The sequence below is a fragment of the Corvus brachyrhynchos genome, unplaced genomic scaffold (genome assembly GCF_000691975.1).
Source record: "Corvus brachyrhynchos isolate BGI_N302 unplaced genomic scaffold, ASM69197v1 scaffold202, whole genome shotgun sequence".
NCBI lineage: Eukaryota > Metazoa > Chordata > Aves > Passeriformes > Corvidae > Corvus > Corvus brachyrhynchos.
In genome coordinates, this window is record NW_008238132.1 from 7175741 (window position 1) to 7192156 (window position 16416).

Below are 16416 nucleotides of genomic sequence, written 5' to 3' on the forward strand. Positions count from 1 at the left end.
AAAAAAATCACAAATAATGCTTTAAATAATTCTCTGAACAAATACTGAAGATTTGAACAGAGATATCTAGCACCAATTTAGAGTTTTGATAGCATGAACTTTAACAAAAAAAAAAAATTGTGTGTTAACTATTTCCTGATTATGTCAAGAATACTCCCCATATAACCATGGCAAAAGACTGAGAGAACTTCATTTTTTGCAATGTAAAGTATTAATAACTAAAGTGAAGCAGATGACTGCTGATTACTGAAATTTACTGCTACTAAATTTGGAGAATCTATATCATGTGTCCAGCCATCTCTCTAAGGATCACGAACAAACAGATTTAGACTAGCTGGAGAACTACTGCATAAGATAAACATGAAATAACAAAGCCAGCTAAAAATAAAAACCAGGAAGTAAAACCATTGAGAAATTTGTAAGTATAAAAATACCTGGAAATTTAGAAGTGCAGTTCAGGACTCTCAGCATCAAACTCTGTTTTACACCCTTTTTACCTAATCTAAGGCTCCAACTATTGCTTATATTAGCTTGACTCATATATTAATTTGTATGAGGCACACCCCCCCGCCAATTGCACTCAGAAAGACAAACCGAAGTGAAGACAGTTACTTGGTTCTGCAATATTGATGCTTCTATTGGAGCGATGAATAGCAAACAGAATGCAGTGGATTTCCGTGAAAGGCAAGAAACTAAAGGTAGTCAGTTCTGACTTGAGCAAGTACAGTATGTCAATTTTTATAAGCTTGCTAGCTAAAAAAAGCATAACAACGGGAAGTTGACATAGCACACAAAAAATTTATCAATGTATACGTTGGTATATTATCAGTGTATTTTAGAATCAACTGTAGCTTAAAAATAAAACTGAATAAGACTAACCCCTCCCACCTCTTTCCCCAGCTTCTAAAAAGTGTTTTGTCAGAAGTTGATGCATTAACTAGATTGCTATATGAAACACTTTACAGGGAACTTGTAAAGTGTAACAAGCTCCAAGCTCTAGCAGAGTATGTAAAAGTTGCATTTCAGAAAAGCCTTTCCAGATCCCTCTTGACTGCACTGGTATAGCTTGCACGCAACTTTTAAAAATCTGTCTTCTCTGCACCTTTGGCGAGCGCACAGGAAGAAAAACTGTGTGAACGCTTTCAATCTGTACCAGCATTCTTTCTGCTTGAAAGGACACGTACAAAATTAAGAAAAACGAATTAGCTATTTTTTAAGTTCTACAAAGTAAGTTTTACATTTCATTTTAGTAGTAATTAAAATGTTCCTTTCCCCCCAGTTTTATCACAAAAAATATTAAAACTACATATAGTGGTTCTATCAAAAAGGAAGCCAGATCTGTCTAATAATATAATCTTCAGTTTCTGCATGAGTATTAAAAAAAAAATTTTCTAACACCTTTCCAGATTAAAAAAATAATTAAAAAAAGATAAATATTTTCAAGTTCTCCAAAAAACGTAGACTTAGATTTTTACACTATTAGATTCAGAAAAGATTATCCTATTATTATAGCTAAAGTTTACAAAACCTGAAGTATATCGAATCATTACTGATAAAAGAAAATGTGACAATCCCTCTCCAAACAACAATAACTGTCCAATATAAATCAGCTATATAATGTAAAGTTACTTAGATAGGGAAACAGGTTCTCCTCTTAAACATATTAAATTCTCAAAAAACCCTTAAAAACCTGTCAACTATTGGTTTTCAATTACATTCATTAATTTCTGGTTTTCTTAAAAAAAAAAAATTAGTTTTATTAAGTTCTCAGAAGACTTGCTCATGTAACAGACACAGACCTCGTGTAAAATTTTGTGCTACCCTAAGTTGGCACAGTCTTTTATGAAAGAAGGCCATGCAAGTATTGCTGTTTAAATCTTCTAACTCTAGAATGTACAGGAAAGCATTTCTTGTCCTCAACAGAATATTCAAGTCGCTTTTCCAGACACCCTGGTGGTCTGTGCACAGGATCAATTTCCAAAGTACTTCTGGGAAAGTGAAAAATCTATTGGTCAGTATTAGCCAGACTGCCTTCCTAGTTGCTGTCTTATCTCAAATTGGTAAATAATTACAAATCATAGGCCAGTAACAGAGCAATATATTTTTTTAAAATTCCCTTATATATAAATAACTATTTACACAATACCAAACCACAAATCTTAAATTGAGATTTTGTTACATCTCAGTATTGTATGGGACTATAATGCCTAAAGATTAAAATCAGGCCCATAGCTCAGAACGAAACCCCACTTGTAAAGGGCTAAATTTGCTGCATGTCTGCTTTCAAAGATTTAAGGTCAGAGTGACAATGCTATAAAATAAGGGTCAAAGCACAAAAAGACCAAGGCCACAGAACAAAGACCTTTTCGTGTCCTGAAAGAAGTTGCTTTTTGTAGGCCTGCCTTCTGGCTCAGGCAGTAAATTTGTCTTTTTCTTAACATCATCACTACATGACTTCTATAAAATGCCAGACAACAGCATGACTTATGAAAGGTGAGATTGACCTGTTTGAAGAAATCAACCCAACTGTTAAGGGAATCCACTATTTAATAGCAGAGGAACACCTCCTAGTAACTGCTACTTTTCCAGTCGTTAGCTGTAATTCTACAACTTCATTATTTAATTACTCATTTCAGCAGAAGTTTCAAGTGTCCATAACACCTTTGGGTGCAGATTTCTAATCACATTATCTTATTGTTTATTCAGTGGTAGCTGGAGCAGCAATCTTTCCCCCACCTCTCTGTGAAATATTAATAGAATACTACTAATCTTAATAGATACCATCTAACACACAGATCTGTGTACTCCCTGTCAAAAACATTTCTTGTTTGGTTCCCCACTTTCCATCAGTGAGACCCACTACTCACAGAACTGCGCTAATACAAAATAAAACGGTGCTTTCTAAGGCTGACACAGATTGATAAGCAGTGAATTTCATTTTCCCAGGTAGAAAACAAACTTCACTTAGAACATGCTTTTCCAAAACAGTAACAATGGTTTTGCCAAATGAGAGGAACTTTATCCACCAGAAAAAAAAAACCAAAACCAAAAAAACAACCCCCCAAAAAAACAAACAAAAAAAAGACAAAAGATAAGGATGCTGGGTGCTTCTTATGGCTTTATATTAAGCTAGATTTTCAATATTTCACTAACAAGCTTAAAGTAAAACCAAGCTGAATTAACAAGAAGTTAATATATTAAGAAAAAAGATTTATAATCCAATACTTAAAGTACACAAGTAGTTAAAAAAAGGGGAAAAAAATCAAAATTGTACTCTCGAACTAATAAATACACACAAATCTAAAAGGTGTTAGATCTCTGAAAACTAACATCTCAATTTTTTTTTTGAAGTAAAAAGTTACTTGACTTGCTCTTTGAGCAATATCAGTATTGCAAGAAGCATCTTTCCATTGTAATCCTAACCTATATGAAAGAACCAGAATTATCTGCATTATCTTTTATAGCAGGTCTAAGGCAAGACATTTTGAAAACTCAGATCTTCCATACTTCAAGTAATTATTTTCCCCTTCAAAACAGATGGCTTCTGTCTTCAAAGTTGCTCTTTTAATTTTTTTTTATCAGTCCTACTAACTTACTTAAAAGCTGGAACTGGAGATTTAGATATATGGCATTAGGTTAAAAAAATAGACAAAAAAAAACCCCTTACCTTTTGATTCTGGAGATCTACAACAGCTGAGTTTCAGTGCCAACAAAACAGAAGTTTCATGAAACAAATCACTTTGCTTTTGATCTACATTAAGCTATAATACCTGATTCCTATATTAATTATTAAATGTAACATTTAATAAAATTATCTGGGTTTTTTTATTTCTAAAAATTTAATATAATTGAAAAATACCTTAATATAGGAAAAGCCTAGTGTAACATATGAAAGGCCTACTCCAATCCTCCTACACTTCTGGAAGGAAATGATTACTCCTCATCTCTCAAGAAGCACTGGTGCAAGTATACTGATTTTTCTTGTGGTGAATAGCAGCCCACAAGTTAAAGAACTGATGCAAACTGGCAGATTTCCCCTTCTAATTCTGAGTCATATGCGTCATCTTTTTGTCAAAAGCTGGGAAGAAAAAGAGTCTCTTCCAGCCTGCCACATGAAACCACCTGCTTAAAGACAGAACAGACCAGTATTGCAATACTGGTCTGCATATTACTGGTACTTACACATTTGTTCTTGCTTTGTTCAAATCAACAAAATTCTGAAGACAGCTTTAATGTTAATGACAGAACTTATCTCTTTGATTTAGGGCCAAAAATCAAGCTGGTAAAAGGGAAAAAAAAAAAAAAAGAAAAAAAGAGAAGAGTCATATTGGCATGAAAATGCTTATTCTTAAAATGGTAGTGTCTTACCTGCAAAGACTAAGGGTTCAGTTCCTTAAAAACTTATATGCATGCTTGGTTTAATCACCTAGAATCAGACAGATTTTGTAGAAATACATTCTCAAAACCAAGAGTTCATGTGTGTGATTAAGACCTCTGTATCACTGTGCATGACTGCCAACTAATTCCTCCAATGAAAGCAAAAATCTCCTCTAAACCCCAGAGAACCTAACAACTTCTGTAGGTTAAATTTCACATGCTTCTTTTTTTCCCCTGTTGTGCATTTTGAAAATTAAGAACCAAGAAAACTATTTTCTTCTTGGACAGATTGATCAAGGTCAGTCATTGTTGGACTATACATACTGTGTTATGACACAGTATCTCTCCTTCAAAGGCACCAGCACCAGTTAAGGTTGGGCACAACACTGCCAGCAGATTACATATTTTCAAGTTGCACTAGAGTTGCTGATCAGACCTGCAGAAAACAGGTGTAAGTGTTTACTGTAACAATGCCCTGCAGTATTTATATTCATCTGTGGCATTGCCAGAGTGATTGCAAGTAAATATTCTTTGTAAAAAAACAACTTGAAAGCAGCTAAAGCAAATTTTAGACGTTTATAGTAAGTTGTGCAAAAGAATGCAAAGAAAACACAACTTGACAAACTGATCCAGAGTGTAGAAACAAACATGCCATTTTAATCATAGATTAGCTTTTTTATATACAAGCACACAAAATATATAAGATATTATATGCACATAAAGACAGAAAGACAGGTATAAACACACACTTATATAAAATGCCCTTTGTTTTCAAATATGTACTGTGCCACAAGCATTTACACGGCTGGGTGCATACATTTCAATATAATGAGAAAATTTGCATTGCTAAAATAAGAATACTAGAGTGCTTTTCAAGAACCACGACACCATCATTTGCATTACAGGTTATTATTTACAAGGATTTAAGATGTTCTGTAAATCTATAATGAACATTGTAACAGTGAAAACTGTAATTTATTATGTAATGCACTGTTATATAAATTGTTTAAATTGTGTACAATATACACAGATGATCTCTTCTACTCGGTTAAATATTAAATACAGCACTTTATTGCTCATCTTCAACTGGGTTTTTTTTTGCATTCTATATAATATGTTTTACTTGATAAAATTCTAGACACAAAGTACCTATCTGATACCATATCCTGGTTGTGCTGTGGTTTGTTTTTTGTGTGTGTAGGGGTCTTTTTTAATATTAAATTAAATTCATACTGTCTTCTTAATTTGACTAACTTTGCAGTATCTTGTAAGAAAATATTTTACTCACCATATATTCCATTTTCCTTGGTACTTAATAAAAGACATTTAAGCTTTTCTGTAATGTTATCTTACCGCCCCCCAAACCCTAGTATCTTTCCAAGAGTTTGATGTACGATGTGTCAGCAAATAAAAACCAAGCAAAACCCACCACTGAGAAAGTTATGCCTTTTTGACAATGACAAGAGCAAGCAAGGTTAAGACACTGTGGAAGATGTTTCTTAACTTGTGATTCAGCAAAGCATAAGAACTAGCTTAACTTCTTTCTCATTCAGTGAAGCACTCCAAGATATGAAAAGTGAGTTAAATAAGCCATTTAGGAGGGTAATCACAAAGAGCAGCTTTTGCCTGGGGAAGACCCTGGGAAAGTTTCCATTGGCTCCCTCTTTTTCATCTCAGGGCCACAGGCACCCATAACTGTTCTTGGGTAAGCTGCTGCTTTGAATTGCCCTCTAGTGTTAGCCTTCATTAATTCCTACCACAATGACAAATTCTGTTCAGGTTTTTAATAATGGAAAGTGGGTCAGCAACATAAGTTATATTAAGGTAAAAAAAATTTTTTTTGAACAATGTTTCAAATTTGTTTTCAGGTCAGAAGACTGTGAGGTTGACAAATTAAGTATTACACACCAAAAATGCAATAAGTCTATGTACCTAAATGGCAAAAAAAAAAAAAAATTCCAGGACAAAAAATTTAAGAGAAAACTTAGGAATATTCTTGTATTTTACATTTCTGTGAATTTCTTAGGCAGTTTCAAAAAAATATCAATTTCTGAAGCAAATACTCAATATTCACAGCCAAATTCACTGTCATTATGGTGGGATCAAAACCTCAACAAAAACAGAAGAGCTGCTGGTGTCAACAGAACACAGTTTAGCAGTATCAATACCCTGGAAGGAATTATTCTTTCACTGCTAATTCAAGAGTCTCCTCATTACACCCTAAACCTAGATGCAAAACAGGCACTATTAAGATCCAGATTTTAAACCTGGTAATACTAGGAAGAGAAGGCAAGCATTTTCCTCTGATTTTATTTCAAACCTTATTTTATCTGCTCTCGAATTGTTTAGAGAGGTCATGAATTTGGGACTTAAAGAAGTATGGAAAATATGTTAGTAACACTCACATGTCAAACAGGCTGTGGATTTCCACATACATAGAATTAAAGACGAGTATATGACCCTTTGTTTAAAAAATACTCTGGTCATAAAGAACTACTATCCCTCACTCTGCCTGAGAGATGAAAAAATATTTTTAAAATTAGGTGTTAACACAGATGAAGAAAAGTACAGATTTGAGTGCTGCTTTTGTAACTCCTGTGTTTGGCATTAAAAGCATCATTTTCCCTTCTCCTGAGAACCTGGAAAAAATCTTTTGTTTTTAGGGAGCATAGGGACAGGGTAACTAGTGCATAAGCATTCTTTTTAATCAGGAGTTCTTTTTGCCTGTGCAAAATGCTGACAATAAGTGTCACAATATCAAAAGAGAACTGTGTTCTGCAATAAACTTTTCAGTATATTTTCACTTAGAGAAAGACTTTCTTATAAGAGTCATTGCAATGTTTCACAGATGGAGCATCTTCCTTGTCTAATTTTTGAGCTTGACTAAAATATGGACTAACTTGCAATAAGAGAAAGCGAAGTGTTTTCAGAATTACTGAAGTGATAACATTCATAAGACCACAGTATCTACTCATTCTACCAAGAGAAAATTTTACTCCAAAAGAATACAGAAATTAGAAAGCAAATGTTTTCATTTATCAGATCCACTGGAAGTCCTGTTAAATCTAGAAGTGACTTATATGATGTTATATGTATTTTGAAGTAGGAAATCATCAGTTAAAGTTGGGAAGATCATAATCATGTTCATAATTACAGTACTTTCTAAATGTTTAAGTTAACTTTCATATGAATACTAAAATCCATTTCCTTCTGTGGGGAGAAAGGGAAGTTTAAAAAAATTAAAAAAAAAAAAATTAATTGGTCTTCATGTCAGCTAGGAAGTGGAAGCATGAGATCCCGAAAATCTTTGACCGAAGGCTTAAAAAAAAAAAAACAAAAAAAACGAACAAACCAACAAAAAACCAACAAACCAAACCAAACCATCCACAAAACAAAAAACCCCATAGGACACTCACAGGAAGTAAAAAGCAAGCTCTTAAAATTTAGTGGGTTAAAGAAAAGGTGTAAATACTTCAGAGGTATTTCCACATTACTAAGATTTTTAAGGACCTCGCAAATTAAAAACAGATATTCCTAACATCTTGCTTTGACTAAATTATCCTGATAATATATTTCAATAAAAAGAACTAATTCTCTTATAATACTGCTGTAAAAATTTAGAATAACAAAAAACCCCTTGTTTTCTGAAAGAAGAAAAAGTCCTGCCCCAAACAAACTCAGAAAAAAAAATTACCATTAATATCCATGTATTTGAAATAAATCAAAAATTAACAAAACTAGAAACAGTGATTTATTCAAACACACTACTCAATTAGCAATTGCATCTTCATACATGTTTTTAGTATGCAAACAGCAGTCTAAACCAAGGTGTATTAACAAGTCATCAATACACTATATGAACATTTAACAACTTTGATTACATTTCTCATTCCCCCACTGAAAGCCTCAATGTATGGGTCTACATAAACTCCTCCTTAGACTTCTGTTGAAATTAAAAATAACAGTAAAAAAGGGGGCAATACCTTACTTATACATATTTGCATTTGAGTGAGAAGAATAAGTATTTAAATATCCCAGTTAGCATACTTTAACTATTTTTCCTAAAGAATTTACATGTCATTTGCTTTTCTCTTCCCATTGCCTAGCAAGACCATTTTAACAACAGACAAGGAAAAATGATGTCTAAGTATGCCAGTCTTAAATCCTTCCTACATACGTGTTCCATTGAATGTCTGAAGTAATAATAAAAACTAATGTCTATTCAACTCTAATGGTATACAAAACTCCATTTTAAAATAATGTAGGGCTGGATTTAGTTTAAACTAACAAAATCCAGAAAATTCAGTTGCTTCATAGTTAAAATTAAAACAGTCATACATAAGATATCAAACAAGGGTTTCAAACTATGGTTGATTTTACACACGTTGTAGTAACTAGGCATGGGTAGCATTTATAGCTACATATCTCTTTCAGGAAAATTATTTCAGTTGCCTTTGTAAAACAAGAGAAGTCCTTAAAGAAATCATAAATTAATTGTAAAAGTAATCTGCAACAGTTCCTTTTGGATGAGCAATAAGCATGTAATAATTGTCAGCTTTCAAATTATGATTTAATCAACAAGACTTGTAGAGCCTCAAGTGTTATACCTACAGTAGGAACAATAAACGTGGCCATGCAAAGTTCCACATCTGAAGCACTTCAGTAAAGAAGTCTGCACATTTTTGTCTTTTCAACCTCATTACAAATAGATATTGCAAAACAGTTTATGAAGTCAAGCACACAGTTTGCAATAGCCACACCAGCAATTTTTAAGGGGCAAGCACTGCAGGCCCTTAATTCAGGCTGAACTTCCAACAAAATCAATGGTTGTTTTGCTAAATAAGATCTGCAATAGGAGAGGCTAAGAGTAGGAAAATAAAACGAACACACCCCACCAGCTTTCTTGAAAGTTTCACCTACTCTTTGGATCAAGAAACAGTCATATTGACTACCAAGTACAAAACAGCTCTAGAAAAAAAAATTTTAAAATTAATATGGGCCAAAATTCAGCACAAAAATGTTCTAGAGCAAATCAACACCATAAGTGGACTCTAATCATAACTGACAACTGCAGCACTCTTAAAAGATATTAGAGCTTGTAATTGGGTAAGACTCAATTACTACATTACTGCAAAACTCTTTGCACTTTCTAAAAAAGCATTTAGACCTGTCCTAAAGTTCTAAATACTTAAATATATACTAAATTTGTAAAAGGAAATAAAGTGTGCATCTAATGACAATATGATTCTGCAAATCCTTATTCATGGTAGTGAGTCATTAGAACTACTTGTGTACATTAAAGTTTGCAGGATTAGGCCCTAAATCCCTTTGATTTACAGTTATGAACCAGAAACCGCCTTTTTTGCTGAATAAGAATCTATGAGAAATACTCTGAACCTGTGTCAGACCAAGGAACACTCCATCAAACTTTCACCTTTTAAATATCTCACAAGGGAGCCTTAGATACCTTTGCCTTGCAATATAATCCTGATTTTCATTAACAAGAATGTAACTGCTTTTGTACAGGAAAAAAAAAAGAACAAACTCAAACTATTCAGTGAAATCCTGAAATCCTTATTTTCCTATGAAAGCTAGTAGCAAAAAGAAAAAAAAGGAAAAAAAAAAAAAAAAAGGGAAAAAAAAAAAAAAAACAGAAATGCAGAACATCCAAACCAGTCTCTGGACAGACCGAAATATTTATTTATTTGGGAGCATATTAGGCATGCTACCCAAACACGATTAAGCATTAGTAGAAGTACTTTCACTGTGTGTTTAATCACATAAAGAAAGGATTAAAACTGAAAGAATTACCTACTCACTAATCACAAACTTCAAAGCTTATACAAAGTTAAGGTTTACTTCCTATACTTTCTGTATTCAAAGTTTTCTTACTCAACTGATAATTTTCTCTAGGAGGCCTTAACTACCCTAAAATCATAGTACTGTATGAAAAATATATTCAGAACCCATCTGCCTCATATACTTCTATAACAGGAGGTGTATTACTGGTAAATTCCAGTAATTCTTCAGTTCTACTAGCCATTAGTTACAACAATGAGGAAATATGAAATTTACACCTCACTGGACTTGCTTGGTAGAAATTAGGAGTTACTGGGATAAACTGAAATTTTGGGTTTTCAAAACTTCTCTGATTTTATGGTACAATTACTTCCTACAAAAAAATGTGCTTTTGAAGACAGACAGATTTGATTAAGGATAAAAACTGAATTCCAGCTGAAAGTTGGAATTGCTAAAGTCACAACATGTTCATAAAATTTGTTGTACTGTAATATATACTGCTGAAGATAAAGTCTTACAGATTTTACTACTCCATTTAGTATTTCAATAAATTTACTCAATCCAAGACCAGTTACTATTTTAATTTCAAGTGTCTGTGTAAATGGTTAGTTAAGACTATTCGTATATGAGTAGATAGGTTATGATTACTCTGAATGGATTTCTCAGTTTCAGCCAAATGAGTACTTTTAGTGCAAAGCAGGACTTGCAATATGAGTGTAGCATAATCCACATTAATTCCTCTTAAATGTTCAGTGTTTTACTACAAAATATCTATTTACCAACAAATACAGTAAATAAATAAAATTTCTGACTATTTTGGTACAGGTGGAAGGCTCTGAAGACCTGTTTTTTTCTGTTTTCTGCTTCTTTGCTTGTCAGGTAGCTAGCTTATTAATGCCTTTAAAACCAAATTTTACACACTACATGGAAATGCACTCAGCTAGCTCTCTATTCTATTCTTTAACACACCCTGCCAGCAAAAAAATAAAGTTATTGAAAAATAATTTTTTTTATATCATCCATACTTTCTTTTTGGATTAGCAACATTTCAGTTGGACTAATTCCCAAGACAGGAATATGAGAACAATACTATATGGAGAATTTATATCACTCAAATGAATCAAGGCTGTTGCAAACTCAGCTTTTTTATATATATTTTTGGCCACTTCATTTTCTTCTGAGCACAGCTTGTGTGAATACTTTTACTTAAGTGTTTTATAATTTTACAGGGGGAGTGTAAAGAAAAATTACTTTAACAAATAATAAATTCTTGAACAATCCCATCAGAACTGGCTTATTTTGAATGATCTGAATAAGTTATACTACTGTGTACATTTTAAAAAATAAAGAACATATGTAATAAGAGAAATGTTAATATAATATATACCATGCTCATGCTCCATCAACCTTCCAGAGAGTTTTTCAATCACAGGAGTAAGCCGCTCTCCAAAATCAGCTCTCTATTGAAAGGTCAAAACCTGCAATAAAAATGTCATGTATTATAACATATTTCCAACACCCACAGTTTCATGGTTGATCCCCAAACATAGATGTAGGTCATCAGCTTGACCCTCGCATTGTCTATGTTACAGGAAATCCTAATTTTAAAAATACTTTTTTTTTTAAGCCAAACTGACTTGATTAGGAACACCTGTGATATGCCTCTTTATTATCAGAAGCCTCCTGAAACAAATCAGATTAGCATGTTTCTGCTTTCATTCTTCCCGCAGCATTTTAAGATGAAAGGAAGAGGAAGGAAAAGGGGGGAAAAAAAAAAAAAAAAAAAAAAAAAAGGAGCAAGGGGTGTTGCTCTCCCTTCCTACCCACTACCAATCCCTCCCTTCTCCACCCACCCTCAAACAAGCAAACAGGTAAGATTTTTAGTAAGTAAACTACTTAATGGATGTGTGATTACTACTGCCATATTTCCATATTTCCTAAAATATGCTATTGACTGTTAAGTATTTAAATTCTAGTGTTTCACTTTAAGGAGTTTTAAATTTTTTTGCTCTTCAAGGCAGTACCATTATTGCCTTTATTAAAATCTAGCCTACAAATATTAGCTACTTTAAAACATATGATGGAAAACTAAAGTCATATAATACATTCTGAGAGATAAAAGAAAATTTTAAAACTTAAAAGGGGGGGGGGGGGGGTGGAAAGGCAGCCCTGATCAGGTAAGAACAAAGTATAACTTGACAGACGCAGTAACTATAGTCAAATAGCTACTGGAGGAAATATTGCATTCACACAGCCAAAATCTTAAATCTACTTTGACTTTATTTGAACTTTTTCACTGTAGACACTATAAGAAGACACATCCTATGCCTAATAAATGAGTAGCTGATGCCTAGATCAGGTCACCTGCTTACAAATACTTCCATAAATTTGTTCTTTATTCTTTAAGAGTATTTGAGAAAATACTACAACCCCCTCACAGCTATGGAATTATAATAAGCACCCTGCTTTAACAAGAAAAAGGAGTTTGTATGTTCGTGTATTCCACACATCATCTATTTCACCTTTTAAAAAAAAGTTTTTGTTCTTAAACCAAACCCACAAAAAGTTTGGTCCCCCTCTGTGCTTATATTAACATACTTGAAGATTATATTGAAACTGGACTTACATAAAGCTATTTTAAATGAAAATACATGCCTAAGCCCTATTCGATGTGTAATTATCTTTTTCTCAGACCAAATCTTCAAGTGAATTTCAGTTCATGCTAAATAAAATAATTAGTTGTAACCAGATTCAATGTTGAAAAGTTTATTAATAAACTATTTACTCCAAATACACTCACTGCAGTGTCTGAAAACAAACTAAATAGTCACGGAGCAGGGGGGTCCTATTTCTAACAGTGGTTTCCTTTAGACATTAATAACGATCACTGAAAGTCACTCCTATCTTTCAGTTTTGAGCAATATAACAATATCGCCTTCAGGTTTAGAAGACATCTGGGGAAACCTTTAACAAAATAAAAGCTAAATGTACATAATTTACATTTTCTACTGTTGTGTGCATATGGTAATAAATGTGTGTGTGTGAGGTCATCCTTATACACTAGCAACTGTTCATTGTCGAGCTATGGAAAAGTGCTTAGAATTAGAATAAAAGTTCAAAAATTTAGTATTCTCTGTAAAGAGACCATTTTTTTGTTTTTAATAATACACTAAAAATATTATTATATGCAAATATTAGAGTAAAAAATTGATCCACATTAAGTGCTAGCTGGACTAGAGCTCAAGTTGTGCTACCCTCCTCTAACACTCAGACAAATCTTCTGAAGTTCTCACACAGCATTCAAAGCTAAGATCAGAACTATTCCTCAATTGTGGTAATATCAAATGTATCCCAAAGTTCTGTTATTAGAATGAGTGTTTTAAAAACTTACAGGAAAGGGTTAAAAAAATAATCAGTACAGACATTGCCTTACACACTTATGGGCAGAAATTTTCATACCTAGCTTGCTCTGAAAATTTCTGAAATTGCCCAGTATCCACAATGAAGACATTTTTCAATAAAGAGATTCCTTTTGAAATCCAACTTATGTATTAATATATCAGTAACCTAAAAATTCGACACACCTCCTGCCAATAATGCACAAAAAAAAAAAAAAAAATTGCAAAGCAACATTTTCACTGACTAAAAGAGGTTACTGGAAATCTGTGGCTACACCTCTCTACTCTGTCTGATGTTCCCTTTCTATTTGAGGGGCATATCACCTTTTTTTTCTATCTTTAAAATACATTACTACTTCTATTAAACAAATAGATGGGTGTGGGAAGAGTCACAGGGGACTAAGTACAAAAATAATTTGGGCAGCCTGTTCAAACAAAATTTTCCAAGTATTACTGATAATAGAAAACAATTTTTTGAGATCAGGTTCCAGTCTTAGATATTAAGTGTTTAGCACTTATAATGATAAATAAGTGAAAAAAAATCAGTGGAGAACACTTACGGGTGTAGATGAAGTTATTTTTAGTTCTAAAAACTTTCTGATAAAAATATCTTTGTTTCTACACAAAAAGCTTACAATTTCATTCCCTAGTTCTTTCACAGACAGTCAAAACTAGTCCAAGATGCACTCTACCCTTGACAGTTTGTAATGAATGTGAATTACTCAAATAACTTGCTATGGGCCTTTGGGTGTGGGTGGATGACTACATTTACGAGGCAGAATACCTGCAGCATATTCGTAGAATACAGTGATAAGCTTCTTGATTCTCCCTTACATATTCAGTAGTTAATTGCTCCCCAGTGCAAATAACAGAACCCAGCAAGGTCCTATAAAAGAAATACTAACTGATACGTGGCTACTTTTCCTGTAAAGAAAGCTCATGTGCTTTTACATGTGTAAAAGTGTATCAGAAAAGTAGTGATACACCTGTTAGGATGGTTTTTGACACTCAAGATGGATAAGATGTGCACCTTCACACAGTGTTCACAGGCAGGGTATACAGAACCAGGTAGTTTGTATGCAGTTCCAGTTGTACTTCACTGCAGAATTTGACTTATTAGTCATAAACATAATTAAGGAATTAAAGACTCCAATTTATTTTTCCTTCCATGATATTACATTTTGGATGGAATAGTAATAGGTTCAGAATTCCAGACATTAAGGATGAAAAAAAACCAAACAACAAACTAAACAGAAAAAGAACCCCATGATACCTTGGTATCGTATATGTAGCCTGCCTTTAAAATGTTACTACAATAAGCTTCCTATGAAGTACTAGCCTAGCACACAAAAAAGTCACACAGATACACAGTCACACTTTCAAATTACTGTTATTTCTGAAAATTAGAAATTCTCAAGAGTTACTTCAAGCTTCAGTAGATACATATCTATAAAATGAGAGGGTACCTCTTGGAAACTTTCAGTATAACTTTAGAGCAGAAAAAGAAAAAAAACAAGCCCCAACCAACTGAAGCTTATTTGGATGTTTTTCCTAAGAATCAAGATAAAGGATTAGCCTGAAAAGAAACAAAGGAAAAAAAAAAATACACACACTATGCTACATTTGATACCTAAGCAAGGTTTAATTAAGCGTAGAACTTCAGCTTTCACTTATTGATATAATATAAATATATACATTTACATATTTAAGTTCAATTGATATTTCCTCCAAATGTAACTTTTCCAGGGCCAAGTAATCCCAGTTAATGTTTGACATTTTAACTGAGGTAAAAAATGCAAGCAGCTCTACTAGGGTCTATTTAAGCTACATGATTTTTTCCCCCTAACTATCTCAAAATAAGGAGTACATCAAATATAAGAACGGAAAACTCACTTAGAAGACACTATATATTCATATCAGATTGCTTACTGCTTTCATTTTAGCCACACCCACCTTTATGTAATTGTAAAATATGAGAACAGTGCAGCTGAGAAATAAAAAAGCTTAAAAGAGCAGTTGTTTCATGTAGTCAAATACGTGCTAAGCACGGATTTTAATTAAAATGAAAAATAGGTATAAATTGCATGCTATTGAACATGACTATCGAATAGTGGGGGAAAACGCACACGCACCTGCACAATACTGAATTATAGGGGTTTTTTTGTAAATTAGCTATGAGTCAGGACAGTTATTTCATTGAAAGTGAAAGTCAGTATTTGTGAGTGCACTTCCACAGCTGAGCAGTGTAAATCTCTTCAAATCCTGATATTTCAAAGTATACACAGCTACAGTGAAACAGCTTTGTGCCCATTCCCATACTGACTGTTAAAACCGTTTCTGAAAACACTCTGAAAGTAATGATGCAGAGCTAAAGAAATGAGTGCTAAATCTCAATAGGATCTTACTAGTATCTCAATTTCAGGGATTAAGCTGAATTCTCTATCAGGGCACAAAAGTATGAATTGCAGAGACAAACCAAGCAGCTATTCCCAGGAAAAAATAACTGAAAATGTGTAATTTATGTACTGGATTAAAAGAATCCAGGGAAACTAAGGATTCGAGACAGAAAAATCTCCTTGAACTGCTGGATTTCTGCATTACACAGAAAATACCTTGAATCACAATCCAGTTGCTATGCTGGAAACGCTAAGTTTTGCATTTCACTTTAAGACTACACGCTCTCAGCCATGTACACAGAAATCTTTTGTACAGCACTTCTGCACCCCAACTCTTCTCTACGTCCCTCCTATGTCCCTCGGTTAACTCGTTATTTTCGGTGGCCGGGGTGCTAAGCGCAAGGCGGCCGCTTCTGGCTTTGAACGCCGCGGAGGGATGCGCGGGG

At 33.4% G+C, this 16416-nt stretch overlaps 1 long non-coding RNA gene across 1 annotated transcript in view; it reads right to left on the reverse strand.

The window, feature by feature from the left end:
* Positions 1 to 16416, reverse strand: part of LOC108446605 — a 49858-nt gene that overhangs the window by 9803 nt on the left and 23639 nt on the right. Inside the window, exon 2 of the long non-coding RNA XR_001861867.1 lies at positions 11564 to 11654. This is a non-coding gene — a long non-coding RNA (uncharacterized LOC108446605). The remainder of the gene's footprint in view (positions 1 to 11563; positions 11655 to 16416) is intronic.